Source organism: Protopterus annectens, chromosome 2.part1, assembly GCF_019279795.1.
Source record: "Protopterus annectens isolate FY-2018-M chromosome 2.part1, PAN1.0, whole genome shotgun sequence".
In the NCBI taxonomy this organism is placed as follows: domain Eukaryota; kingdom Metazoa; phylum Chordata; order Ceratodontiformes; family Protopteridae; genus Protopterus; species Protopterus annectens.
The window spans coordinates 432,591,635-432,616,102 of NC_056729.1; positions in this window are offsets into that span (position 1 = coordinate 432,591,635).

The window sequence follows — 24,468 nt, forward strand, 5'->3', positions numbered from 1 at the left end:
AGAAATATTTTAATCGTAACCCATTCATTAGCAGTTCTTTGTATTTAATTACTGCTTCTTGATAACATCCCAGCTCTACCAAGGCATAGACGTTAATATTCTTCAAATGAGCATAACACATATTCAAATACTGATTATAATGAAGCACCACTAATTTACCCCCATTTATCTGATGGTTTAAACAAGAATTCCCTGTTTTCACTTAACTTTAAAAGACTTTTCCATTCTTCTCTACTTAAATTATATTTAACTTCTTTCTTGTTTTTATTCACTTTTTCAAGCTCTTTATCTATTGAAAACTGTAAAGCAGAAGAAAATTGCTGTATATTTTCATCCCTGCACATAGGAATAAAATCACTTTTGTATGTCACATTTTTAGAGCTTAACTTACAATAAGCATCTATTTCTAAATCAGAAACACATGAATGAAAACTCATTTCACTTAGATCATCTTCACTGTCCACATTGTTTTCATGAATTACATTTGTATCTTGTGCAAAAAAAGATTTTAAATACAATTTTCTAATAAATTTAAACACTTCAATTTTCAGTTCATACCCTTTAGAAAAAGCCATGGGGATAAACTTTAAACCTCTATTTAACAGTACTGCATCAGTATCTGATAAAATACATCCAGACAAATTTGCTACATAATCATTATTTACAACATTTAATACCACTTGCCTTTTTTATATGTCCGGTAGTTGGGGTTATATAACTGTCCTGTCCATGTTCATAGTTTCTGGACCTCTTTTTAACATAATTCCTCTCTGGTTCATGAAAATTCTTGGCCATATAGCCCAGGTTAGCTGGTTCAGGAAGTCCTGGAAACTTGTTCTCTTCATCACTGTTATCATTCACCAACGAAGATTCACTGCCTGCTGATGAAATGTAGCCATTATTATTATTATTATTATTATTATTATTATTATTATTATTATTATTATATTTTTGACACTGTATAACATTGTATTGTTACTTAATGCCTTGTAATAATCCCGTAACATTGCTGTTTAATGCTAATTTATAATGAAAATTGTATGATATGTTGGAGCTTTTCTCCCCGGGCTACCGCTGAAAAAGGGCTCTTCAGCTCAGTTGGTCAATCCCGGTCAACAAATGCAAAATAAAATAATTAATAAACAAAAATTATTTACATTTCTTCCTGCTTCTTGCTGAAATCTCACCCTCTGCCATTTCTTTGACTGGCTAGTTGAAACATTAAATGCAGACTTCCGTTCATAATCACGTATATCCCTCTGCAGTTTATCCTTCTTGGGGATACATTTTTTGTTACAATCTGAGTATTGTAGAAAAGAAGGCATGAAGTACTATTGTATAACAAAAATAGAAAGGATGAAGATGTATTGGCAGAAATAAGAAAGTGGTTGTGTTTACTGCATTGGATAGGTTAAATAGAAATGAAGGAAACTGGAATTAAAGAATGTACTAAAATTGTGCTGCATTACTGATAAAGATATTTTAAAATGATGTAAATAGGATGGCTGTTTGGGTCGCAAAATATGTAAATAATGTAAAATAATGTTTAAAACGTTATATATATAAATAAAGCAACCCTTACTCTTTTTGGTAAGTGCTGTGGGATCTTTTACATTCAAATCCAGCAAAGAACCAGAGAATTCAAGATCCAAGTTTAATTGAATGCTTGAATGTTTTTGTTCAGATTACATGAACTTCATCAGAATAATCCATCCATGAAACACAATCATGTAAATAAGATGATGTCAAAGGGCATGGTTAGTAATCACTTCCTCAAATTATTTGCCTTAAATTTTAAAATGGGCTTAATGGACAAATGTTCATTTAAGCCAGGAAACACATCTGCATTTAAAAGAATTTGCCAAGATGATTCTTTATACAGTAAGGTGTTTTCCCAGTCGCTACCACTATAATCCTTAGAAACTTTTTCCAAAACAAAAAACATAATTTTTAAACCCCTTACAAATGGTAGAGTATTTATAAAGTGCATTATTATTAATCACACAATCTGTGATAGAATTGTAGTGCTCATATGTTCTCTTATTAATTTTACATTCAGTTTTGCCAGTATAAACTTGCTGGGCAGGCTGAACAGATCACCACACATACAACACCAGAAGAATTACGATTATATGTTCACTACAAGGAATAACCCTGGTATGCTGGTAAATAATATTTCATCCTTCCAGTATAAAGCAATATGAGGTACATGAACCACACTTCCTCATATAACCCTGCATATCACTGGGGGGACCTCTGTGTTCAAACATGTTCCCTACATTATTCAAGGACTTATAAATAAACCTAAAGGTTTCCAACACTTTATTCTGATTAGGGCTCGCACATGTAATTCTACCCAATTTCTTTTGAATAATAGATATACCTCCTTTGTATCAACAGATGACTGATGTAGAATCCTAGCAAGTGCATGAGCAGGTTCATTCTCAGTGCTTATTTTGTTATTTATGGATTTTCTCAAAACAGGAGTTTTAATCCTAAAGCTACTATGGTCTTGTGAACCATTCCTTCTGCTCATACTGTTTCTGGGGTTTTAAATCTCTGGAGTTAGTCAGTAGTTCATGGGCTTCTTTCAACATCCTGAATAGGTATTTGACTTGTCTGTCCTATGGTCAGCAGTGTCAGTCTACAGATGTATGATTACAAACATAAACTACAGGATGTTAAGAAAATATTCTAGATTCACGAAGGTGAATAGTAGTGCAACACTTTGACTTAATTACCAAGTAATGAAAACGATTGACAATTTTGATTTTAAAATTTGTGTAGGCTCTTTAAATTGTTTATCATCAAAAATGTCAGTAGAAATATGTGTGCCTATAAATTTCTTGACTTTTGTCAGTAAATGTATTTAACAACTGGGAACCTGCCAGACACTTGCTATCAAACAATCTGCCTATCATTATAAGCAGATAGATTACATTTTGGTCAGACAGTGCTTGGAGACAGGGTTGCTGGTCTGATAATGATAACAGAACTGCCTGTTACTGATGGCTGTAGTGTTTAGATATCCATGTCAATGTGTGTCTTTTTTTTGTACTTAATTGCATAATAATAAAAACAAGAAACAAAAAGTTGATTGGTTTATGAACAGTTGTCAACTCTAACATATATCTGTCCACAAATTGTATTGTAATTCACCAGTAATGGAGGGTTGGGAGCCCTGATAGTGAGGATCTACTTCAGCAGATCGAAATGTCAGATAATCGAAATTCAAATTCATAAGATGGAAAATCGCAATTTCATAACAATGAAATTTTACCATGTCGAAACTTGTAAGAAAGAAATACCTATTGTGCATGTCTGACAACACTTGGAGTTTCTGAATGGACCTCGTGGAGCACAGAGAAAAGCAGCTGCTTCAGTTAAACACTTGATTTAAAGTAAAAATGTACCATTTTCAATGATTTTGCATGGGGAGCAAGCCCCCCCGTACCCCTCATGTGGTGGGCTGCACCCACACACACACCCAGCAAATTATATATACCAACTCCAAGGTCACACTACAGTGGAGAAAAGGGTACATTTCCTGATCCTCACTGCACTGCAATCTAGCAGGTACTAATGAACACAAGATAGCCTGCTACTAGAAAATCATGTTAACAAATGGAAAAGTTTTTTTAGTTGATACCATCAACATAATCAGCACCCATTCAGGGCTAGTGTTTCTCTGGTTTTACAATATTTGTGTGAGTTATGTTCCTATGGCCTCTCTTACTCCTCTATCAAGGATTATTTGTTGGCCATTTCAGCATGTATAACCATGAATACCCCTCTTTCAAGACATTCCCATGTTAAAATGTTTGTAAAGGGAGTATTGCATGAAAGACCTCCATGAAAACTGGAGTTTCCTCCGTGGGATCTTAATTCTGAGTAACCTCCAGTTTTCATCTGTCTAACTTCAGGTTCTTAACATGAAAAACAGTTTTACTGGTTGCTGACTTCTGCAAGAAGGTTATCGGAGTTGCAAGCTCTTATGGTGGGTCAATTTTATCACATTTTCCACTGAGGCATGGTTTCCTTGAGAACTAACTATTCGTTTATGCCTAAAGTGGTAACCATGTTTTCCTCTAAGCCAGACTATCTAGCTCCTTGTGTTCTTTGCTGAACCCCAAAATTAAGGAGAGATGCCCACAGGCAACTTTGGTATTATCTTGAGAGAACAAAATCTTTTAAATCTTTGAGTCAGTTGTTCATTTCTTGTGATGTTAAGAAAAATGGACAACCTGTGTCAAAGCGGACTGTTTCCAAAAGGTTGTCTCAGGCTGTTAATGTTAGAAGCCCGTAAAGTGAGATTGTGCTGTAAAGCTATATTACATATAGATTAGGCTACTGCAGCAGTGGTCATTTGAACATCTACTGTTATGATAAGTTTACTTGCACAACTTTATTTTCCTTTTATGTAACTTTTCATGGTTGTTTCTATAGAAAATGGATGATGATTATTTAGTTAGTGAAATAGCAATGACTTCTGAAACCTCCTACCTCAAATGCTGATGACATCAAGCAATAATTGTTTTCTAATCTGGTTTTACCACATCCACTAGAAGAAAAAGACCAAAAAGACACATCTAATTTATCTAAAAAAAAAAAAAGCCAGCAAAAAGTGTTGAAATAAAACCAAGAGAAGATTCGACTGCTTGCATGTGCACAGTATGTAACCTTGACCTGCAGATTTCACATTGGTTCATAGGTTCATAGGAGATTACTAGGCTAACGGCTCAAGAGCCTTTACAAGCCTAGCCATTATTACCCATATTTCACCCAATTTGTGATCCCTAAGGGATAGAGGATGGCATAGGTTTGTGCCTGTGCCTTTGAATATTTTACGGACTGCCCTTTCCATAAGGGACATGGGTGCCACCCCAGAAGTGAACTTATGATTCTCCTTTATGTGAATAGGAAGCCTGTTCCAGAGAAGAGGCAATCTTTGAGATACATATCTGTCTCTCTGGTATGTTTTGTTTGTGTTAAAGACCAGGTTTTGCTCCTTGGTTCGGGTAGTCCTCATGCTGTTTCTGTTTGTCTTTTGAATGTGTAACAGTTTCATCAGGGCTGGATTTGAGAGTGCCTTGTAGGTTAGGCATAGCTCACCCCTTAATAGTCTGTAGGAATCTGAGTAAAGGGCTAGGGCTTTTAGCCAATCCACTTAAGACATGTATTTTTGTTTTGGTTAGGAACCTCTGAGGCCACTGCAGTTGTTGCAAATGCCTGGTCAAGTACATGCCAAAAGGCACATTGCACATGATCATTGGTCTGATGAGGGCTGAGTACAGTGTGACTGTAAATTCCTTGGATCTGGATGCCATGCCTTTACTTATAAACTGTGACACATAGAAAGTCTTCCTCATCACTGTAGATATATAGTGGTCAAAGTTCAGATTACTGTCTATCTGTGTACTTAGATCTCTCAGCTCTGGGTCCACTCTTAGGGGTGTGCCATGTTGTAATTCGCAGGGATATTTGACCTCCTAAAGGGTATAACTATGAATTTTTCTGCATTTATTTTGCGGCGGTGGTGCTGCGTTAGCTTTGTCGCCTCATAGTAAGACGTTGTCCTGTTCGATTCTTAGCTAAAGCGTGTTCTGTGTGGAGACATGCGTGAATGGGCATACCTTCATTGAAGGTTGTGGGTCAGAGCTGGCAACTCGGCATTTAATAATCTACTGCCAATCATTAGTGGACCAGAGTTCCGCTGTGGCGACCCCTAACCAGGAAAAGCCGAAAGACACAACAACAACATTTTTAGGCCATGGCTCTGCTGCCAATCAGTTGTCTCAGTCAGACCCTTCTGAGGGATATCTACATCATTGGCCCCCAACTTTCATTCATCAGCAACTTTGGTCAGCCAAATACCTTCTACATTAGCCTGGACTTCAGAGAACTATATTCCGAACAGGAGAGGTCCCAGTCACTAAGCCCTGCAGTACACCACTAGTAACTGCACTCTTGCTACATCTGGATTCTCCCACTCTTAACAACATGTGTCCTATCTTTGAGCCAATTGGCAATTTGTGTGGTGACATAGGGATTTATGCTCAATTTTGTGAGTTTATGTGTAATACCTGAGTGAGAAATTGTGTCAAAATGCCTTAGCCAGGTCAAGGTAGGCAGTGCACATGGCTTTACCTTCATCCATGGCCATAGTGACTTTCTCAAAGAAGTTCACCAGATTGATCAGGTATGACTTGCCCTTGATGAAGCTGTTAGATCCAATTTTTGGAGATGTCCTATGTCATTATTTATCAGGTCCATGATTATTCTCTCCATGGCTTTGCATATAAGGCTAGTCAAACTTATAGGTCTGTAATTTCCAGGGTCTATTGATGTTCCTTCTTTATGAAGAGGGATGACTGTTGCTGTCCTCCACTCTCCAGGGACAAAGGCAGTCTGGATGCTGTGTTTAAATAACAATCCTAGAAAGGCTGATAGGTCCTGTTTCAAGCTATTTAAAAGACATCCTAGGATATTACGGGGCCCATCAAAGCCATGTTTTTAGCTTTACAGTGCACAATGGTGACCTGTTCTTTTCTGATACCTGGTAGAGGAATGGTTGAAGGTATTTCTTGGGAGTAACCAGACATGATGGGGAGGTGAAATCTAAGCTGAATTTATCAGCCAACAGATTTGCTCCATCTTCTGGCTGGGTATAGGTGATGTTGTCCACAACTAGCTCTGCATATTGTTGGGTGTTGCCCTTAAGACTGTGGACAAAACTGAAAAATGCCTTATGGTTATCCTTAGCTTGAGAAGCTATTTTTGTCTCAAAATTCACTTTTGAAGACTTAACTAGTCCCCTGAATTTCTCATTTAGACTAATGAAGGCATTTTTTTCTCTGTTGTGCATATTTTGCCTTACTTCTAGATGGGATTTTCTTTCTTTTGTTGTACAACCTATTTAAACCAATGATCCAAAAAGATGGATTTTTGCAGTTTATCTAGATTTTTTTGATCTGATACTGCCATTACTATGCTGTTGTTTATACAGTCATACAGGGCATTTGTGAATTGTCCCACATAGGCTTCTGTGTTTTCTGGGTTTGGGGGAGCTTGGAAATTAGCTATGCTGTTGCTTTATAGGAGGTAGTTTGCCTTAGAAAAGTTCTTAAAGGTTTTGTCATTAGGTGGGAGTTCTAGTTTTACATTTATTGCAAGGGAGAATGCTTTGTGATTTGATCTAACCAGTGAGGATATTATACTTGGAGAGTACAATGCTCTCCCATATTTGTGAGTGCCAGGTCTAGGATATTTGTACCCCTAGTGGGAGTGCACACTAGCTGCTCCAGGGTATTTGATTTGACAAAGTCTAGAAATCTTTGAGCCTGCATGTTAGTGGTTGTGTATGCTTCTCAGTTAATGGATGGGTAGTTGGAATCACCCATGAGTATGGTATTGGGCTGAATGGTAAGTGATTCTGGTAAATTTCAGGAATGAGGGATAATTTTCTTGGCTCATGGTGGGATATGATAAGGGACTTTTCCTATAGTTAGCTGGGCATGGAGTAGTTCTTGAGATGTGCTTATTCTTTATGTAGATGTTAACATTTCCACCTTTGGTCCTTTCATGTGCAGTGGCTGGGCAGAATGTGTGAAAGGCATTATAGCCTTGCACTGCCAGGGTGCTTTCCACAGATTTTTACCATGTGTCTGTAACTGCACAGATGTCAGCATCTTCCAGGGTGAAGAATGCTTCCAGGGAGTGTTAGTTTCTTGTTGAGACTCCTAGCATTGACCAGTAATGCCTTTTGTGTATCATGAGTAGATTTTGCTATGTTGAAAGGTTTATCTGTTTGGCAATGCATAAAGAAGCACTGTAGGAGTGGATAATGGTTTGGCCAGTATCCAAACGCCTAGTTGCTACAGATGAAGACCATCCCTAGCAAAGCAGCATGACATGTCAATGATGATGTCCTTCCATATCACTGTTGCAGTATTCTTTACCTAAGGGATCTCCTGCCAAGGATAGCCCAATGTCTGGCCAGTCTACCAAAACCTTTAGTACTTATAGGCATAGCATGTCACATGTATGCTCTCCATGCCTGGCGTAGGGCATAAAGGTGACATATGGATGCACACACTCAGAACTTCTTTGCATCCAGAACAAATGCCATTGTTGAATGTTGGCCTGAACACTCTTCTGCTGTGCTGCTTGCCAACCATGTTTTCAGATAAATGCTCCACTGGGGATTCTTCTCTTTTTTGTGGTTATTGTGTTCATGTTGTCCAGAAAAGGAAAATGTCAAGTGGGAGGCAGATTCCCCATAAAGGCTGTCACAAACATTGTCTGTTCAGTTTGGGTGTTTCTCACAACTCACAATCATACACAGTGGTTTATCTGCCAGGAATTTCTGCTTAAGACCCTTCATAGTTGTCTCTCCTCCTTCTCCATATACCTGAAGAACCAATGTCTTAAGTTGTTGGCTCAAGGTGCTATGGTGGAATCGTCCTGTCCTGAGGGCAAGCCATCTGACAGCAAGAAGAAGGCCAAAAAGGGTAGGTATGATTTGGCTGCTGTCTAATCTCCCATGTCTCTCTAGAAGCTGGTGAAAGCCTGGAGGACTGTCCAGTGTTTGCTTTGGATACCTGTCCCACAACCCCATCAGAGGCTGGCATGGATCTGGCTTCTTACACATCCTCGGAGGCTTTACAGACATCTATACCTGACATTGAGGGGGGTATCTTGGCTAATTATTTTTGACTTATCTAATTTGTACTGTATTTCAGAATTTTAGTTTGCATATATAGCTACTTCTGATTTACAATTGTATTTGAAGCTTTTTGTAGATCTAACTATTCTATGTCTCTATAAGGTGTTCTGTTTGGAGCTTTTCTTCCCGGGCCTCAGCTAAAAAAGGGCTCATGCTCAGTCGGGCACACTCAGTTAACAAATGTAAAAATAAATAATTAAAAAAAAATTATATCTGAAGGACCAAGGGGGATTCCTCATATCTTAGTTAGGGAGGAGATTCCTACCACCATTATTGAGTCATTCCAAGGGTCTGAAATTTGAGGGTGTTTTGAGCAGACATTGCTCAGGAAAAAAACAAAACAACACAAAACAAAACAAACAAAAAAGCATGTTTCCCCAACATGAATGGCAGGATTTCACTCATGGTTTATTTAATGCTTTGATAGCCTTAACCACTCCTTAAGGGATCTCCATTCTTTCTCCTCCCTGGTCTTCTACTTCAGTGAAGAGACCTAGGCAATTGGACTCCTTGACTGAGGACCTGGACTTGTGGGAAGAATCTTTGGATTACTGCCCCCAAATCCTTTCCCTCTTAGACTACAGTTCAGAGGAGAAGGATTCCATAAGCTCAGATTCACCCCACAGGAGCTCTCTTTTGGCGGTTACCATTGCTCGTATGATGGATTATTTTAAGTTGGATTGTTCTTAAATCTCTGATATTCCGAAAAGATATTATGAGCTCCTACAGATGGAGACTGTTAAGCCATCTTCCCTGTTCTGGCTGCACTTCTGGATACTTTCCCAGCAGGATCTGTACCTCCTGACTCTCAGCCCCTGTACCAAAGAAGCCAGATAGATTCTATAATGTGCCTAAAGAGTGCAAATTTCTTTATAAATGTCCTTCTGCTGACCTTTCTGCAGTGTCAGTTTCCTTTGACAAGCCATCCAAGTTATTTCAGTCTACCAAGTTGTATTCTGATAAGGATAGTAGGGCTGTGGAAAGGCTGGGCAAGAAAGTTTACACTGCTGCCACTTTATCCTTTAGGGCCATAAACTACCAGACTCATATGACCAGGCATGTCTTGGCCCTCCTTTCCCAGGTTTCTAAGGTGGTTTCTGACCTTCTTGATTCTGAGGGGAAGACTTCAGCCATTTTTCTGCCGGGCTGTACTTCTTAAGTTGTGCACCAGTCCATCAAATGCAGCTATGATGCAGCTGATGACTGTTCCAGTATAGCTGACTTTGGTTCAGTTATGCTATGTTATTCTTGGCTTCATCTTCAGACTTTGCCTTAGGCCATTGAGGAAAACTTTTTGGATGCTCCTTTGGATAATAAAATTCTTTTTGGCTCTGCTGCTGCTGAACTTTTCAAGTCTGTCCAGGAAAAAGGCAAACCCTTGCAGGAGCCGAAACATATTTTTGTTTCACTTATTCCCAAATTCCAGAGGAATTATCCCTATAAGTCTGCCTTTGTTTGTAGGGAATCTCACTCTCCCCCTAAAGGCAAGAAGGGTTCTAGGCATGTGCCTCCTGCTAACTCATACAAGGTTGCTAAGGTCTTGAACTCCTTACCTGTATCCATCAGGTCTATACCCTCCCTCCTATCTTTCCAAACCACCCTGAAAGACTTCCTCACTAAAATCTGTCTATTTTCTTACTCAGAATTAAAATAAACTACACCTCTAAATGTGAACAAGTTCATTTTTATTCAAGCCTGTTTTTTCTCTCACTTCATATTGCAATTCGTATTTGTATTAAACTAACTTACCTTTAATTTCTCTACACACTGTCTTAAATTTCTCTAAATATTAAATAATTGTCATATACCATGTATTGATTCTTATTCAATGTTTTTATATTATGTCTAATTTGTTACAATTATTTAAACTGTAGATGTTTATGTTTTATTTTTGAAGATTGTGCAATTATTGTTATTTAAATGTTTTGTAATAATTTGGAGCTTTTCTCTCAGGGCCTCAAATGAAAATGGGCTCCTACCCAGTCGGACTTTCCTGGTAATCCAATATCAATAAATAAATAAATAAATAAGTGTAGTTAGACTTCTTCCTCCTAGAAACCTGCTTCCCAGGACAAGCCGAGTTTTATTTGGCAGTTTGCTTTCTCCTTTTCTTGGCCAGTTTTTCTTGTCCCCCCATCTGTGGCTGTCTCTTTCAAATTGGCTATAAGTCACTTCAGGCACTTGGGTTCTGTTCATTATCCATTGGGAATACGTCATGGATTTCAAGTCTATTCATTCTTTTTCAGGGCTTTGGCAGCCTCTTCAGGAACAACTGTCTCTTTTCCCAGAGCTTCTTCACTCTCTTTTGGCTTAAGGCAATATTCAAGCCATGTCCTCTTGCCCAAGTGTGGAAGGGGTTTTATTCTAGGATGCTTTTGGTTGCATGAAAGGAGGGCACTTGTAAACCATTTCTGGATCTTTCTATACTAAAGACCTTCCTCAAGTTTCCTTTCTTTCAGATGATATCGCTGCAGATATTGTTTTCTGTTCTTCTACCTCAGGCCTTTTAGGTATCTCTGGATCTCAAGGACGCATACCTTCACATCCCCATCCATCCATTCTTCAGGAAATGTTTACATTTCTCTGTCTCTTCCTTGCTTTTTTTTAGTTCTCTGCTTTGCTCTTTGGCCACTCTACTGCCCCAAGGGTATTCACAAATTGCCTTGCTCCTATCATTGTCTTTTTGCAGGGTTCTAGGTATTCATCTTTCCCTATCGAGATGATTTACTTATTCAAGCTCTTTCCCCCAACTTGGTGTTTAGGATAACAGATTTACTACTGCCCCCTTACAGAGTCTGGGGTTCACCATAAACTTCCAGAGGTCAGTTCTCATACCTTCTCAGGATCATATTTTCCTTGGCTGCAGACTTCAGACAGTTCCAACAGTGGTGTCTCTGCCTGCCCCCAAGGTTGTGTCTCTAATAATCTTTTTTCAATCCCTTCTTCCTCTGGTGTCTGTCACAGCCAGGAAATTCCTCACTGTGCTTGGATTTATGGTTTCCACTATTCCCATTCTCCCTCACACCAGGCTGCATATGAGGAAACTTCAGTGGTACCTCAAATTATTTGCTTCAGCACTGCCACCTCCTGAAGTTCCAAGTATCATTTCTTTCCTGTCTCAAGCTTGAGCTTTAGTAGTGGATTCATCAATTTTCTCTCAAATCTGGACTTCCTTTTCAAGCTCCAGTTCCCATTCAGGAGCTCTTTACAGATGTCTCAGACAGGAGAAGGGGTGCCTCCTGTGGACACCTAAAGGATCACGGTCTCAGGCCTCCTCATCAGAAGTCAGACCACATCAACATAAAGGAGATGAGGGCTTTTTTCATGTGCTTTCTGTGCAAGCTTTTCATTCTCTCTTTCTTCCCAGCCCCCTCAAAGTTTCACAGACAATACCACAGTGATGGTATGTCAACAACAGGGAGTCACAAAATCCTATCTTCTTTGCAGACTAGCTCATCAGGACTGGGATCTAGCTATCCAGTATCAAATGACTCTTTAGGCAGTTTACATTCCCTCAGAGTACAGTCTAGTTGCAGACTTCTTGAGCAGGTACAACACACAAGCTCACAAATGGATGCTTCACAGAGGATGTGTTCCTAGACATTACCCATCGGTGGGGTATTCCTTAGGTAGATCTTTTTGCCTCCTGTCTGAACAGATAGTTTTCTCTATTCTGTTCTAGAGTCCCAAGTCCTCTGGCTTGGAAAGTGGATGTCCTGTCTATTCCTTGGAAGGGGATTTTTCTGTATGCCTCCCCTCCCCCTTCATCTGTTACCATGAGTTCTGCACAAGATCAGGCAAAACTCTCCTAAAATCTTGCTGGTGACTCCCTTTTGGCTCAGACAGCATTGGTTCCCTCTTCTTTCTCATTTGGTCAGAGACAATCATCACAAGTTTCCTCTCCAGGTGGATCTTCTCACACAAGACAAGGGACTCTCATCCATCCCCATTTGTCCACTCTCCAAATGATATTGTGGGTGATAGACTTTTGATCCCTTTTAGGCATCTCTTTTCTGAGGACATCCTTTGGATTACACAGGAGACCAGGAAAACCTCTACCAGAAAATCATATTTGTCCAAATGGAAGCGATTTTCTGTCCGGTGCCTCTTTTTCTATCAGGATCCCCTATCTGTGGAGGTTCCTCTAGTTCTCTCTTATTTGTGTGTCTTCTCCATGCTGGGTTGGAATATTCTTCAGTTAAAACTCACCTGTCAGCAGTTTCTGCTTGTCTGCCCTTGATTCCTCATATGGCCTCTAAATCTGAGGTCAAGCAATTTCTTAAACGTGTCCTTCATATCAGGACTCTCGGGAAGCATATTTGGCCTTTCTAGGACCTCAATTTTCTACATGAGAAATTGTCTCAGGCTCCTTTTGAGGCTGCTTCTTCAACTTCCTTAAAACACTGTACTTGGAAGACTGCTTTTCTTTTGGCTCTCACTTCAGCCAAGAGGGTCCCTGAACTCCAGGTTCTCATAGCCATTCCTCCTTTTTTAGATTTTGACAGGGACATACTAATCCCTTAATTGGTCTATTCATCTTCCTTCCTTTTCTGCAGTCTACCAGTGAGAAGGTTCTTCATACCTTGGATTTGCATAGACAGCTCAGATATTATTTGAATAAAACATTATTCACAAATGTGGCAGCTTTTTGTTTCTTTTCATCCCAGGACTTTGGGTTTGGCTGTTTCTAAACAAACCATCCCCTACTGGATTTCTAAGGGCATTTCTTTATGTTATTCTTTTTATTGAAATTGTCTTTCCTCATCTGTGAAGGTGAATTCTACTGGGGCAGTTGCCTCCTCTGGTGCTTTTTTCAAGGGTTTGGATACCATTTCCATCCTTGAGGCTGCTACTTGGTCCTCTGTTCATATTTTCACTAAGCATTGCAAATTGGATGTTATTTCCAAGGCCAGGCAGGCTTTGCCAGGGCTATCCTGCATAGTTTTGTAGAGGGATTTTCTGGGCCTTCCTCCTCCTAGGCTTCCTGTTTAGCTCTTGTACTTTCTCTTAGGTAAAGAATACTGTAACAGTGAAATGGAAGGCCATAGTACAGTTGTGTAAAAGCTTACCATAACAGTAGATGTCCTTCTCTTCACTATTGTAGTACTTGCTGCCTCCCTCCCACCACCTCTATTTTAGCTCTTGTCCTGTAGTTTCTTACCCTTCTGACCAAGTGGTCCTTTGTATTCTTTTTCCCTTTTCTCCTTCTGGATGTACATGTTCACCTTGCCCCTATGAGTATTCTATTCCTCCTGGGGCTTTTTCAGTTCTGAGTTTGTGTGTCTGTAAGTCACCTTTTTGCTCCACATCTTGCACTGAGAGCATATGTGTGATGTACAATGCCTGTAAGTACTAAAGGATTTAATATACTGTCCAGATATTGGGCTATCCTCAGCAGAATTTCCCTTAAGTAAGGAATAGTGCAACATCAAAGAGAAGGACATCTACTATTATGGTAAGATGTTACACAACTGTACTTTCTCCCATGCTGGCTAATATTGGAGCTACTTGGAGTGACACCAGAAGCTAAACCAATTGTTAAAATCAATCATTTTCTGTTAGTATTCTGGCATCCTCCTTGGAGACAGTAGAATGCTGCTCAATGCTAGGCTCATACCTGCCTGTGACACATATCCTGTGAGCTCAATCATGTCTGTCTTCTTATAGTCCAGGAGGTACATCTCAGGTAATTTATGCCCACATGGACTATGACTGAGTCATACTTGTTCATAGGTTCATAGGAGGTTACTAGGCTAGTGGCCCTAGAGCATTTATAAGCCTAGCTATGTTAATTCCAGGTTTCCCCAATTGTCCTTGGTTACTTGAATGTACTTTACAGATAAGCACAGACTACCCCTGTCCATGAGGGATCAGTGACCTGAGTGCTTGCATGATCTGGTGAAACCTGGCCCTGACAGGCAGCTAACTGTAGCCTTCTCTTTAATCAGCCTTTTGAGAAGGACATCAGTGTGTCTCACAATGGAGTCACCTATGACCAAAATATTGGGTTGTGTGGTGTTATGCCTTACTGGCTTGGTAGTTGAGATGTAGTTTTATATGTTGTGGTAGCAGTTGTCTTGTTTGTGTGCATGTGGAGTTTCTGATGACTGTGTCTGGGAGGCCTTTGAGGTTTGAATAATTTACATATGAGCACCTCAGCATATGTGGGTCTATGTGTCTGGTCCTTAGCAAGTGTGATGAGTGCTGTGTGTGTGTGTGTGTGTGTGTGTGTGTGTGTGTGTGTGTGTGTGTGTGTGTGTGTGTGTGTGTCAGTGGCAACCTGTTTGGCAGTTTTGTGTCTGTATGTGAGAGTCTTGCCTCCAATGACATTCTGTAACTATATCTCTCACATACTATTTTTATCTGCTTCAGAATTAAATGGCTGTCAGTAAACATGAAGCAATTGCTACGTTGTCTCAGGATGCCCAAGTTTACCAAGCTGGATGCAGAGATAGCAGGAAAGTACCTGTCCATAGTTGCAAGTCCTTAATATGTGCTCTACAACAGAATAGAATAGGGTATGTTTGCAAGGGTACAAGTGATTGGTGCTTACGCAATGTAATCTATAGCTAACCTATGTGGTGACGCTACCCAGCACACAAACCAGTTGTTCTTTGAGCAACAATATTTCTCAGTGCTTAATAATGTAATCTGAATGTGGCAGTGCTGCTCAGCATGCAAACCAGTTGCTGCTTGAGTAGCATGGGACTGTGGAAAATGTCAGAGGTAGTTCTTATAGCGAAAAGTACAACTCCTAGTGGTTGTGTATATACAGGACAACACTAACTGCCACTGCACGAAGCACAGTGTTGCCCAAATGTGAGGCTTATATACAAGCAAAAAAGCAAGTTTTAAATTAAGTATGCTGATAGGCCAATCAAATAAGCACACAATAAGCTTTCCACCTGCAATTCTTAGTTCATATTGGTGAAATCAGTCCTCTATTGCTCCAAGAGTGCAGACTTTAACCTTCTTAATGTAAAATAACTGGTTTGGAGCCCAAGTGTTAGGGAACCACAAAAATACATGCCTAAAAGTACTGACAACAGCAGTTATAATGTGTTTAGAGTACTACAGTTGTGCAATTTAAAATTCTAACCAAGTGCAGGAAAAACAATAAATAACACTGAAATCTTCTAAAATTCAATGAAACACTACATTGATACTTAAATTTTGTTTCTTGCCAAGGATGGCTTCAAATGCAAGCATATTCTCTCAAACACTCTAGCGTCATCACCAGACAATGAGTAGTTCTGAATAAATGAGTCACACATCTTGTGCAAATGTTAGGCTTATATACAAGTAGAAAAAAGCAAGTTTTAAACTAGATATGCTCATAGGCCAGTTATGTAAGCACGCAGTAAGCCTTTCACCAGCAATTCCAAATTCATATAGGTGAAAGCAACCCTTTCCTCTGACAAGTCTGCAGGCTTTAACCTTCTTAATGAGAAATGACTGGTTTGGAGCCTGACTATTAGGGAACCACAAAAATAGATACCTAAAAGCAGTGAAAACAGCAGATACAATGTATTTGCAGTACTACAGTTGTAGTACAGCAGCCCTACAGCAGTGGAAGTATGCAACTTAAAACTCTAAGCAAGTGCAGGAAAAACAATTAATAGCACAGAAATCTTCATGAATGCAATGAAAACAAGTAATACAATTGTAAAATAATACTTAAATTAATTTTTCTTTCCATATATGTCTTCAGATATAAGCAGATTCTTTCAAACTCTCTAGTGTCACTGCCAAATGATGAGCGTCTCTGAATAAATGAGCCTCATCACAGTGTCAGTTGTCAGAGTGGATAACAACATATGCACGTTGATTGTAGTTTTTCATACAGAAGTACACCTAGTGGCATTTTTAATTACTTTTTTAAAGATTAAAAGAATGCTTTCAATGACAGCAGCTGCTACGTTCAGTACACAAGTTAAAATTAGTTAGCAGTGCACTGAACATAGCAGCAATTTAAATGCATTCCATTTAGACAGAGCAGTGTAATTCGCCATTGGTGATGTAGAATTGTCTTGCAGACATATAACTAAATCAGAGGAGCATACTTGTGTGAGTACGAGCTGTTCTGCAAAAAAAGTATATTGTTTGTAAGTCACACTTTCATGTAAGGTGCACTTCACCTTTAGACAGGACTAACTACTTAATTTTAAGTAGAAAATGGAATTGCTCTATTTTGGATTTTCATACCAGTAAAACTGTTGCATGCAAAATGCAAATCTGTGAACTTCATTTTGCCTCAGGTCAGATGGGCCAGGTGGCATGAAACCGTACAGGGAAGAAACCACATTGGTTCTTCGGCTTTGAAAGACCTCCGACTGAATTGTCATTCAAAGCAGGCCAGCCACTTTTCTGATCTGGGACTGGAGGACGAGTCAGTATACGAATCAGAGACAGTCAATCACGGAGGCTCAGGTAAGGTGAGATTTACCTTTTTTCTGTTTTAGATCAGGGACTTGATTGAAAATATTTGTCAGGAGATTTGTTTTGTACAAGTCAGGGACAGAAAGATTGCAATCTTGTCATAGATCAGGGAAACAGAATAGGTACGACAGTTATTCTAGATAAACTGTGAAACAGAAAATCGTGGTACCACGTGAGAATAAGAAGGGTTATTTAACATTTTTTAACAATCAGAACAATATGGGTAATAAGTGCACAAAAAGTTCCCAAAACCCACTGCTAACCGAAGACGCAAAATATATGCAATCACAGCGTGCTGACAATATTAGATACTATACAAAATGGGTTAATAAATATGAATTTAATGGCAAATTAGAAAAATCCTTGCTTATTAAACTTGTCAAACAGCTTAAAGTTGATGCAAAAGGTCAGGTAAAAAAGCAACGTCAATTGGGGGTTCCTCAGGCACACAGGTGGATTGAGGAAGCAAACCGTAGGGAGCAAAAAAGTAATAATTCAAAAGCTATGTTTCTAGATAAAGAAGACAATAATTTGATAATAGCATCAGCCCCTCCACCCCCTCTGCTTCCTGCACTGAAATATGAAGTGAGTGGATAAGCTGGTCCACCTCCGCTATACCCGGCTGTTACCGCAAAGCCAAAACCGTATGTTAGAGATCCCATCGAGACTAGGTATCGAACACGTAACTTAAGAGGAGATATTGAGTTATATGAAATAAACAAAAATTCACGAGCTATGAGTGAAGAAGAGATATGTCCACTCATAGAAGTATCAAATCCACAGGCAGGACAGGACCCAACTCTCCTAGTATATAGACCGTGGACACTGGAAGACATCCGGAAAGCCACAGAGGGAATTCCCCATCCAAAAGTTAATTTTAGAAAATTCTTAGAAGACTTACAGGGCATGAGGTTAAGCTATCATTTAAATGGAGAAGAAGGAGAAAAAGTAGTCAGACAGATTGTAGGTCCAGATTGGCACATGATCAGTGGCCACTGGAATCCCCATGACGCAGAACACAAGCCACTCCCACATAGCAATGTAGAATTGGATAACAGAGTGAAAGGTCTAACAGACCAAATCTCTGAGAAATGGAAGCCTAGGGCAGACAGGACTTGCATTAATCAATGCATCCAACAGGAAGGCAAAACTGTTGACAGATATTATGCTAGACTATTAGAGTGTTTTAATAACCATTGTGGAATGCAGGTACCTGAAGATCAAACACGATTCCCCATATGAGCAGCAATTAAAGAATGCATTTTTGAAAGGCAGTATTTTGCCTATAAGCAGCTTTATTACAAAGCACATGGTAGACCATCGTACAAGTAGATTACAGTCACTACTTGAATATGCTAGGCATGCCGAAAGGCATTTTAACAGTAAAAAGAAAAAGAAAGCTCAAGTATTTGCTGTAGAAGACGGAGCAGAAGTTTATGTAGTACAATCCGGAAAAAAGGGCAAGAAAAATGCCCAGGGAAACAAACAATCCGATAAACGATCAGAAGAGTTTGAAGAGAGAAAGAAAAAGGGTGAATGTTTTAAATGTGGAAAAAAGGGACATTTAGCAAGGTATTGCAAGCATAACAAGAAGGCAGCTATGGAAGATAAGGAGGGTGAGGACTGACTATATGATAGTCAAGAATCACTAGAAGGGAATAACCAAGAAAAGACAAATGCAAATGTGATAGAGGGAGTAGAGAATGTGATAGAAGAAATAGAGGAAGTACAAGAAATCACCGATGGTGAAGAAAGTGAAATTTTGGACTTGGCATTATTGAGCCTAGAGCTCTATTTAGCAGACACAAAACCGGAAGTTACTCTTCTGGTAGAGGGGAGGGAAGTTAAATTACTGTGTGACTCAGGGGCTTCACGAACCCTGATACACCCTTCCAAACTACCAGAAAATTCAGAATCACTTGATTACATATTAGTGAAAGCAGCTAATGGACAGCTGTATCGGGAGTCACTCTCCCATAACATAGCAATAACTGACCCTGTTTCAGGGATGACCCAGAAAAGCAAAATTGTTGTTTCTGCAAAATGCCCAGTGAACCTTTTGGGCAGAGATCTTATGCAGATATTTGGCATAGCAGTAGTACCGACTATGCAGGGTATGGAAGCACAGCGACAAATGGATACTTTTGTGGTGCGACCGGAGGGTAAAACATTTTATTGGTACAGCCAGGACTTAGTTACAACTGGTTCAGGGGCAGTAACCGAAAAACTGATGAATGTAGCCATCAGTAAGTCCCCTTCCCTTGACACTGATAAACAGCACTTGTTGCACTGTACTCTATATTATTGTAGCACACCAGGACCTGAAAAGGAATATGAGCAAGAACTGTTTAAAAACCATGCAAACAGATTAGTATTACGTAATCTGTACTGGGACACAGAAGGGAACAGTGTAGTTAGCTGTTCATTGCCCCAGGAATTCTTTGCACTCTATAAATCTAATTGATTACCACATGTTAGTTTAACCAAAGACAAGAATATGAAATGGGCAGATCTTGGAGAAAAAGTCACAAAGTGGGAGAAACAAACAGAGTTAGAATTGTCAGAACAGGGAATACAAAAACAGAAGTTAAACTGGATAACGCAGACACACCCAGCTGTACACTTGCAGTCTAGCGAGGACAGCTGATTAGCACTCTTACTAGAAGAGGCAGAAAAAGCTTTACGAAGCATACCAGAAACTCTCTGGTCAACAGGAAAATCAGATGTAGGACTAATTCATACAGCAGGACCAGTTACTATTATGCCAAAATCAGCATTTAGACCTCAAAAGAGACAGTATCCCTTAAGAAAGGATGCAGAAATAGGCATCAAACCTATAATAGCAGCTTTACTTAAAGAAGGAGTACTGGTAGAATCTCCCGATTCACCATGTAACACACCCTTATTTCCTGTTAGGAAAGTGTTAAATAAATTTGTTAGAGTCAGACTGTAAAAATCATTGAGTTATTCAAACACAATGTCAATTAATAACAAACAATAATGCAGGAAAGCTTGAGCATCTAGTACTAATGTACATTAGGAGGCAAAAAACCATACACAAAGTTTGTATAGAATTTTGACTGCTTTATTGACCAAAACACATTGGTTATATACATTTCATTATCAGTTTTGCCCACCTCACTGGTGTGGCTAGTGACAGGGTCTTTACATCATAGTAATTCATAAAAGTGCTGAATTTGTGTTTTCAAAAGTCCTTTTCCCATGAGAATGTTGCAGCCTTGCAAGCAGCTGGTCAGTCACGATGACCTCCTGAGGATGTAGCCAATTCAAGGTTCTCTGATTAGTTCCAATACAATAGATGTATGTCTTCCTTAAAGCCTCCCTTTGTCTTCCTTGCTCCCAGCTGCGCACTATCAGAGATAGTGCGACAAGGCTACTCTCCTGGTGGAGGCAGAAAAGAGGACACACATGCGAACAGATTTATTATTTTCTAACTTTGCAAAATAATCTTTACTTGAAAGACATGAGCCAGACTGCATCTGCAAGCTGCCAAGGTCAAATTTCTGATTACACTGCAGCTTGTGCTTCAAGCAATAATATGCAGGTTTATTTCTACTGTTATTCTAGTAAGACAGAATTAAATGCATTAAGTACATTTATTCCTAACTAAAGCACACATTTCTCTATATATTTGATCACACAACTTATATATGTTTGAATGATTAAATACACATCTTCCTAAGCAGCACACATTGTAAATATATTTTTCTAGGCAGCATGTATGTAAATATATTTTCTAAGCAGCATGTATAGATTTTTCTAACATTCTCCCTCCTGTTAATGCATTTTATTCTGTTTAAAACATAAACAATATTATTTCATTCCTCAGCCTTTCCTTTCAAGGGCTTTCAGCTAAGTAAGTCATTGGTTTTATATTTCAGAAAAAGCATCATTTGAAATTAATCTTTTAATTTCAACACTTTGGTAAAGAGTTTCAGTAGCAGATATATCAACAAATTTTTATTAATCTTTTCATGCAGGGAATTTCACAGTAAACACATGTTCCTATTAGGAGTATACCCACACAAATAGCAATTAAATGTTTAATAGGATGGAACCCCACCCCCCCAAACAGATTCTGGAAAAAGTCCGTCAGTGGGTTTGGGCCTGGTTTAGTCATTGCTGATACTTGCTGAATTACCTCTAGGTGGTCATTGATTTCATGTTGGTTGTCTGGAATGTACGCACAGCATTCTTCTTCGTGTACCACCTCTTGCCGCTAGGGTGAAGTAAAGAGCCATTCGATTTTGTAGCACAACAGTTTTATTGCATTCAGTTCATTAGTCACCAATTCTAGGGTGGAAAAAGTTGCATTGCTCATGACTTTTGACAGCTTCCTCAGCTCCCAGATCGATTTGACTGCTCCATAGGCTGGTGGCATTCCTGCCCTGGATATAACACTGTTGCCCAAGTTCATATGAGTCAATTTACTTTTGTCTTTCACTGAATTATGGCCTTTTCAACCAGCTTCGATTTTACCAACTGGATTCACAGGTTTTCTTTTTCTCACTGGACCTTCAGATTCTCGAGCTGTTTTCCTTACGTTTCGTATTTTACCCAAAGGTAATTCTGCAGTATGTCTTATTGCTGAAACCAGATAACCCAAAAACAACTGCGGACCAATTCTCAGGTAACCATTTATATGCCTTTTTCCCACAAATAAAATCATTACTTTGGTACTGATACGTGTTATCCCTGCATGAAACATTTTCCTATTCCTAATAGACAATTGCTTAGTTAAGACTAGATTGTCACATACTGCATTTAATGTAGTTTTCATTGAACTCAGATATGAATCATGGTTTGTATTACAAACAGTACCCCCACTTTTGACTTTAATGTAACATTTATAAGACATTGTTATATTACCATTACTCCAGCCCACCTGGAGGGTATTACTCTCATACAATTTCTTTTTGTGTGAACAGGTAAAAATAAAGCAATTTTGTCCTGTGATCTCACAGTGCCTGTGTCAAATAACAGGTTTTCCCAAGTTTCATTTATTCCCAAGGGACAGCAGACATTAAAAGTCCTCCATATGCTGTGGGTATTGCAGTACAGACCCAGCAATTTGAAACGTTCATAGTCTCTACATAAACTCGTTTCATAGCCAGGTATGTGTTAAAGTTTGGGTGCCAGTCTGTAGCCAGTCCTTCATCACGTTTTATTAATTTTACTTCTGTAGTTATATGCAAGAAAAACCATAACAACAAAAAGGTTACTACAAACATAGTTATTAAGTGTATGATCAGTAGGCCAGTGAACCAATGTCTCTGGGGTTGTTTCACATTTTATTTATTCTGCCTCTGGCCATCCTGTTCCTGTGGTATGTCCAAACTGAATTTCTTAACAGGTTTGCAGTGGGTTAAATGAACCCAAGATGATCTCTCAGCAATTTTTACTGCAGTGGGTGTTGCCAACAGTACCTGGTACGGACCTTCCCACCTTGGACTCGCCCAGTTCTTTCTCTTTATGACTTTCAGCCAAATCCAGGACCCCGGGGTCAGCACGGCTTCTGGTTTTGTTTCTTGTTTATCTGAAAAAGAGTTCAACTGCAAAACAGTCTTATTTATAACAGTTTCTTTATTTAATTAGCTAGTGAACTGTCAGCCTCCAGCCCTGCAGGCATGAGAGCTTTTACTGAGGCACATAATATGCCTTTCCAAATACTACTTTAAAGGGGATCAAACCCTTTACATTTGTTACTGTTTTTCATGCTCAGCAATGCTAGAGGTAAACAGCAAATCCAATTCTTCTGAGTCTTACTCATCAACTTTCTTAACTTGTTTTTTTTTTTTTTTAAAATCCCATTGTACCTCTCCACCAGTCCTGCTGACTGTGGGTGGTAAGCACAGTGATTCCTTAAGGAAAAGCTTCTACCCATTTTGAAAACATATCTATGATCACTAAACAGTATTTTTCCTTCACATTTATTTAACTCTATGAAGTCCATACGAATAGTATGGAATGGATATGGTGGTGTAGGGAAACTCCCTTGCTTGTTTTTAAATGCTCCTTGTGCATGGTGCTTTGTTACAAGTATGACAAGCTGCACAAAATTTTATTGTATAATTTATGTATCCATATGTTTGGAATATTTTATTTACTAACTGTACCATCCCCCCTGTTGAGACATGGCTCTGCCCATGGCTCAACAAAGCTGCATTTCTAAATAAATTAGACGGTAATATTGTTTTTTCCTTTGGAAATGTACAGTCCATTTTTAAAAATTGCACCTTGTTTTACCCAGTTTTGTTTTTCTGCTGTTGTAGTAAGCATTTGCATTGTTTTTAACATGTCTAAATGTAAAATCTCAAAGGGCTGTAATTTTTCATTAAAAAAAAAAAAATAAAGTTCCTGAGTCTGAGGCTGCTTGCTTTGCAGCTGCATCAGCTCGTGCATTACCTTTTGAAATCTTATCCTGTTGTTTTGTATGAGCTACACATTTACAAATAGCTACTTTGGTAGGCAACTGAATAGATTCTAATAGCTCCAAAATAAATTGCGCATGATTAATAGGTTTTTCACTGGATGTAATCATCCCTCTATTTTCTTCATTATTGTGCAAACACATGCACTGTAGAAAAAGCATACTGATTATCAGTATATATGTTTACTTTTTTTTGCCTTTTACTAAAATACATGCTTCTGTCAAAATTACCAGTTCTGCTGCTTGAGCATACAAGTTGTGTGGCAAAGTTTGTGCTTCTAAATTTTTAGTGTCTGTAACTACTGCATACCCCACCAGATTTTTCCCTGTAGGACCCCTTCTGCATGAGTCATTCACGTAATATGTCACCTCAGCATTATCCAAGGGCATATTTGTAAGATCTTATCTAGGTAAAGCTAACTGTTTATATGAGGTTGACTCAGCAGTATGGTCATACATGAAAGATGTCTAGCAGGAGAAAGGTATGCAACTTTTCTTGTGGCAGAATTATTGCAACTGCATGAGGCATTCTCAATGTGAGAGGGTGGAATAACACCATTGAGGCTGAAGCCTGTACTGCCATTGCTGCTGCAACTACTGCTTGTACACAGTGAGGCAAAGATTGCACCACTGGGTCTAACTGTAATGAATAGTAAGCTATGGGGCATTGCTTATCCCCATGTTGTTGCTTTAATACTGATGTCATGTACCATTGCTTACAATCTATGGTCTAAAAAAACGTTTGTGATAACTTGGAAGTCTTAAAACTAATGAAGAAGCTATTAACTGCTTCAACCTGCAGAAAGCCATTTCTGCTTTTGTTTTCATTGTAAAATAATTTGGTACCCAGTTC